Source organism: Triticum dicoccoides, chromosome 3B (assembly GCF_002162155.2).
Source record: "Triticum dicoccoides isolate Atlit2015 ecotype Zavitan chromosome 3B, WEW_v2.0, whole genome shotgun sequence".
Classification (NCBI taxonomy): domain Eukaryota; kingdom Viridiplantae; phylum Streptophyta; class Magnoliopsida; order Poales; family Poaceae; genus Triticum; species Triticum dicoccoides.
In genome coordinates, this window is record NC_041385.1 from 840,666,530 (window position 1) to 840,673,495 (window position 6,966).

Below are 6,966 nucleotides of genomic sequence, written 5' to 3' on the forward strand. Positions count from 1 at the left end.
TAAGAGTCATCAACTACCGTATTCTATGTCTTCTCATGTCACTACTGTACCTCTTGAATTAATACATTCAGATGTTTCGGGTCCCGCTATTGCGTCTTCGGGGGGGGGGGGGTACAAGTATTATGTCAGTTTTGTTGATGATTACACGCGCTTCACTTGGATTTATTTGCTTAAACATAAGTCTGATGTTGAGCAAGTCTTCTATACCTTTCAGACTCATGTCAAACGCCTCTTGGATTGCAAAATCAAGGTTGTTCAGTCCGACTGGGGTGGTGAATACCACAAGCTCCATCGCTATTTTCAACGCACGGGCATCTCTCACCATGTGTCGTGTCCACATACATCTCAGCAGAACGGTATTGCCGAGCGCAAACACCGTCATTTGGTCGAGACCGGCCTTGCCTTACTGGCACACTCGTCTCTCCCACGCCGGTTTTGGGATGAGGCCTTTCTTATGGCGTGTTATCTCATCAACCGTATGCCCACTCCGGTTCTCAACAAAGACACGCCTCTGTTTCGCTTGTTTCATGTTCAACCCAATTATTCCTCTCTTCGGATTTTTGGGTGTGCTTGCTGGCCTAGTCTCCGTAAGTATAATGCTCACAAGCTGGAGTTCCGTTCAAAGATGTGTGTCTTCCTTGGCTATAGCCCTCTGCATAAGGGCTATAAGTGTCTTGATCACACCTCGGGTAGGATCTACATCTCTCGTGATGTTGTTTTTGACGAGTCAGTTTTCCCTTACACCAGCTTGGGTGTCTCGATTGACATTGCCTCCATTGAGCATGCTCTCATTTTCCCATCTAATGAACCGGTTTCGGATGTTGATGTGCGGAAATACGACCTTTCCTATTTGTCACCTGACTTGTTTTCTGCATATGCTACTCTAATTTCTTCCCAGGAACCCGTCGCCGCACCTGTACCCACCGGCGCGATTGACGTGCATGGCCCCGACGTGCATGCCACGCCTACCAAGGCAGCCTCGTCGGCCTCGCCCGCTGGCGCGACCGCGGGCACGACTGGGTCGCCCGCTGTGTCCCCCGCCTCGCCTACTTCAGTTGTCGTCGAGTCGCCAGCCGCGTCCTTTGGGCTGCCGTCTCCGCCTGGATCTCCCTCGTCGCCTGTTTTGGCCCAGTCCGACGCGTCACCCCGGCCCGTGTCGCCTGTTGCTGACGATCGTTCAGCCGTGGCACCATCGGCCGGGTCTCCTTCGTCGCCGCCACCTTCTACCGGCGATGGAGCTACCGGGCACACTATGGTCACCCGTCACCGCGATCATACGCGTAAGGCCAAGACATACACGGATGGTACGGTGCGGTACGACCCTCGTCGGCGTGCATTCTTCGCCACACCCACTTCTCATCGTGATGCTCTTGGTGAACCGGCTTGGCGTGCCGCCATGTTTGAGGAATTTGATGCCCTTCGTCACAGAAACACATGGGTGTTGGTGCCTCGGCCTCCTGGTGTTAATATTGTGGGTTGCAAGTGGATCTTTAAGACCAAACATCGTCCGGATGGTTTTGTTGACAAGCACAAAGCTCGCCTCGTTCCTCGCAGTTTTACTCAACAGCAAGGGATCGACTATGGAGATACTTCCAGACCCATGGTGAAGCCTACCACGGTTCGTCTGGTCCTCTCTCTCACCGTCTCCCGCGGGTGGTGTCTTCGATAGATTGATGTGAGTAATGCTTTTCTTCAGGGATTTTTGGCCGAAGATGTCTACATGCAGTAACCCCCTGGCTTTGAGGATGCTCATCATCCCTCTCATGTCTGCAAACTCCAGAGGTCCATCTATGGGCTCAAACGGTCGCCGCGTGCCTGGTATGCTCGGTTGAGTCAGCGTCTCTCACAGCTTGGCTTTGTTCCTTCCAAGGCGTATGCGTCCTTGTTCATATTTTCACATGGTGCTATTCAGATCTACATGCTGGTGTATGTTGATGATATTGTGATAGCCGGTTCTACACCTAATGTGGTGGATCGCCTTGTGCAGTCCTTGTCTGTGAGTTTTCCCATCAAAGACTTGGGCAGGCTGGAGTACTTTCTTGGATTGGAAGCGTCCTTTCATTCAGGGGACATGACATTGACACAGAAGAGGTATGCACTTGATCTTCTTCATCGCGTCAACATGGAGAACTGCAAGTCCACTTCCACTCCACTTGCTACATCCGAGAGCCTCTCGCGTCACAGTGGAGCATTGCTGAGTATCGATGACTCTTTCAGGTACCGCAGTGTAGTTGGAGCACTGCAGTATCTGACACTCACTCGTCCAGATATCTCCTTCGCTGTGAACAAAGTGTGCCAGTTCCTGTCTCAGCCTACCGAGGTTCATTGGGAAGCAATTAAGCGTATTCTGAGGTATATCAAAGGTACGCTAGACACGGGACTACGGATTCGTAAGTCCAGATTTACTGGGGTCAGTATATTCACCGATGCAGACTGGGCAGGTTGTGTTGATGACTGGGGTTCTACTAGTGGCTTTGCTGTATTTGTTGGACCCAATCTTATATCTTGGAGTTCCAAGAAGCAACCTACGGTCTCGAGGTCTAGCACCGAGGCAGAGTATAAGGCATTGGCAAATGGCGCGCCTGAAGCCATTTGGATAGACACAGTTCTCACAGAACTTGGAGTCACACGGCAGCGCACACCCATATTGTGGTGTGATAACTTAGGGGCAACTTACCTGACGGCGAATCCAGTGTTTCATGCTCGTACCAAACACATTGAGATTGATTTCCATTTTGTGAGGGAACGAGTAGCTGTTGGTAAACTGGAAGTCAGGTTTATATCAACTCATGATCAGTTAGCGGATGTATTTACTAAACCCGCTACTCGACAGATGCTAGACCGTTTTAGAATCAATCTGAATCTTTTATGTAGTTCAGATTGAGGGGGCATGTAAAATAGGGTCTAGCATATTGTACATGTACACGTATTTGTATACTTATGTAATTGTATTCTGATCATCTATATATTGAGACGTGAGGCTGGATGTTAGCCACCCACGCAAAACCCTAAACCTATCTTTTCAACTTGCATGAACCTGATCTTGTGGCAGGCACAAATGCTAGCCAAGGACCCGTGCAGTTGCTTCCTAGCCGCCGGCCTGCTTGGGCAGTAAACTATGACTGTGTAAAGCCGCCCGTGCGGCCCCATTGCTAGGAGGAATAATATTGGCGACTCATGGTGGAGAATTTTGTAACGGGAGAGGGGCTCAAGAAAGAAAGATGCGTGCATGATCAGTGCAAGTAGGCAAGTAAAATATAGAGAAGACTGGTATGCATAGTATCTAGCTAAGCTCTGCTTTTTTAGGGACATCTAGATAATCTCTACCAATTTGAGTATAGTGTAGGAGTGTTTTGTGACGAGGTTTTCCAGAGTGATATGGTCAGTAATTAACGGCCTCTGCTGACGTGTCGAAGACGAAAGCTACCCCAACTTCTAAACTATTAGTGGTAGTACAAGGTTAGTTAACCACTCCCACTAGCTGGAGTAGCTTAATTAGCTAGACCACACTCACACTGCTCCTAGTGTTACTACAAGTTTTTTTTAGATGGTCACGTTTGGCCATGAACGGCGAGACCATAATAGGGATGCACACTCTCGTCAAATTTGCAACTTCCCTTTATCAGGGTATAGCCATGTATGGTTTTTTATCCGAACGTGTATTCCTATAAACATTCTTGGGCAATAAAGCTCTCCGGTTACTCATGAAAAATACTCCCTCTGTAAAGAAATATAAGAGTGTTTAGATCACTAATTTTATAAAAAAACAAGTGGAAATATTGCATCCAGTCGACACATATGTTGTCATTCGCTAGAGAAAAAGGTGGACATTTGGTCTTGTTCCTTTGTTGAGTGCATGAACCTGAACCTGATCTTGTGGCAAGCACAATCACTGGCCAATTAAGAAAAATATAAAGCGAAGAACCCGTGCAGCTGCTTCCTAGCCGCCGGCCTGCTTTTAAGCACGGGTGAATTAGTTAAAGCCGCGACTGCCTTTAATCATGACGACGCATTCTAAACAAATTTCTAACGGAAGAGAAAGCTGCATGCATGATCAGTGCAAGTGGGGGAGCAAATTTTTTTTTTGAAATGGAGGCATACCCCCGGCCTCTGCATTATGATGATGCATGCGGACATCTTATTAATAATCCAGAATCATCATAAAAATCTTACAACTCACAAAACGGAGCAGATCAAAGTACCAAAAAAAGGAAAAAAAACATGTGAACCATATCAACCGGCACAATGAATATAAAAAGGATAAGCTCTCTAGACTCCTATCATGTTATGCAAGCGCCATCCGAACCGGTTGAAGATAACCCGAGCTACCATCTCCTAGTGGTTGCATCCAGTAACCAAAGGCTCCCTGGAGTCCATAGGAGCGAGTAAGGACCACGTACGGATCCAAGTTGTAGCTCTGAAGATAACCTACAAAAAAGTCAAAGTGTGTTGTCTGTTAAAAATCATATCATTCCTGCAGTTCCATATAGCCCATAATAGCGCACATATTCCAATCCAAATACGAGCCGCAGTAATCTGATCAACCCCAGCTAACCACGTCCCAAACAAAGACGCAATATCAACTGGAGGATTAATATTAAAAGCTATATGAATTGTTCTCCAAAGTAACTTAGCAAATGGGCATTCAAGAAATAGGTGTTGTATTGTTTCGTCATGATCACAAAAACAACACCGCGAAGAGCCTACTCATCGTCTCTTAATTAAGTTGTCCTTTGTGAGTATCACTTGCTTGTGAACAAACCACATGAAGATTTTAATACGCAAAGGAATCTTAACTTTACAAATGTGCAGCGACCTTGATAGGGGGGCCAGAGTTAATGAGATCCATATAAAAAGATTTCACCGTAAACCTCCCATTCGTAGTAAGTTTCCATTGTATTGAATCCGGCTGATCGGAGAGTTGAAGTTCTATCAATCTCCGAACCAGATGCATCCAGGCGGTCCATCTCTCACCAACTAACACACGTCTGAATTGGATGTTCAAGGGAATTGTTTGAAGGACGGAACCCACGTAATCCTCCTTACGTTGCACAATATTATAGAGCGTAGGATATTGGATGGCCAAGGGCGTCTCTCCTAGCCACGTTTCCTCCCAAAATCTTGTTGACATTCCATTGCCAACCAAGAATTTGACCCTATGAAAGAATAGGTCCTTCGTGCGCATAAGTCCCTTCCAGAACGGTGAGTCAGTCAGTCTCATGGTAACCTGGGCTAGTGTTTTCGAGTGCAGATACTTATTGCGCAAGAGTTAAGACCACATGCCCTCCGGCTCAGTCTCTAGTCTGTATAGCCATTTGCTCATAAGACATTTGTTCTTGATTTCTAAGTTTTCACTACCGAGACCCCCTTGGTCTTTAGGTCGGCAAAGGATATCCCATCACATGAGACGGTATTTCCGCTTGGCCTCATCAGACTGCCAAAAGAAGCGGGATCTAAAGAAATCAAGTCGCTTGCGAACTCCTTTCGGAATTTCGAAGAACGACAGTAGGAACATCGGCATACTAGTCAGTACTGAGTTAATGAGGACTAGCCGACCTCCATATGACATAAGCTTACCCTTCCAGCAGCTAAGTTTTTTTTCAATTCGTTCTTCAATACATTTCCATTCTTTATTGGAGAGCTTACGGTGATGGATCGGTATACCCAAGTAACTGAATGGTAAGGCACCTGGTTCGCATCCAAACAGTTGTCTGTATTTGTGTTCCTCGTCTTTGGCCTTCCCAAAGTAGAACACCTCGCTCTTATGAAAATTAATTTTTAATCCAGACAATTGTTCGAAGAGACACAAGATAAGTTTCATATTACGTGCCTTAGCCATGTCATGTTCCATGAAAAGAATAGTGTCATCACCATATTGTAGAATGGAAACTCCTCCATCGACAAGATGAGAAACTAGACCCTCTACATGGTCATGCTGCTTGGCCCTGCCAATAATGACCGCCAGCATATCTGCCACAATATTGAACAGAAGAGGAGACATGGAATCCTCTTGTCGTAACCCCTTATGTGTCTGGAAATAGTGACCGATGTCATCGTTCACCTTGATTCCTACACTTCCTTTCTGGACTTGGGTATCAACTTGCTTCCTCCAAGTATCAGTAAAACCCTTCATGGGCATTGCCTGTTGAAGACAAGGCCATTTTACTTTATCATATGCCATCTCAAAGTCCACTTTGGAAATAACCCCATCTAGTTTCTTCGAGTGGATCTCATGAAGCGTTTCATGTAGAACGACCACCCCTTCCAGTACGTGTCGTCCCGGCATGAACGCTGTCTGACTCGGTTGGATCAGCGAATGAGTAATTTGTGTCAATCTATTAGTTCCGACATTTGTGAAGATTTTGAAACTCACATTCAGCAGGCAAATGGGGCGGAATTGTTTGATCCGAACAGCCTCATCTTTCTTAGGTAACAACGTGATCGTACCAAAGTTAAGATGAAACAACTCCAAATGACCGTCAAAAAAATCATGAAACATAGGCATAAGATCATCTTTAATAATATGCCAACATTTCTTATAGAATTCAGCGGGGAACCCATCTGGTCCCGGTGCTTTATTCGTCTTCATTTGGGAAATTGCCTGATAAACCTCTTTTTCAGTAAACAGTGCAGAGAGAACATCATTCTCTGCTGCCTGTAATTGAGGTATATCATCAACCACAGATTCGTCAAGGGACACCGTGGATGAATTCGGGGGACCAAAATGTTTTTTATAATAGTTAGAGATGTAAGCTTTTAGATTTTCATGTCCCACTATTGTCCCCTCGTCCTGTTCAAGCTGTATAATTTTTTCTTCCTATGTTTGCCATTTGCAACCATATGGAAAAATTGTGTATTGTCATCCCCTTGGACAACTCTCAGCGTTTTCGCACGCAATGCCCACTTAAGCTCCTCTTCTCTCAAGAGAGCCCGTAGACCTTGCTCAGCCTGGGACTTTGTTCGTTG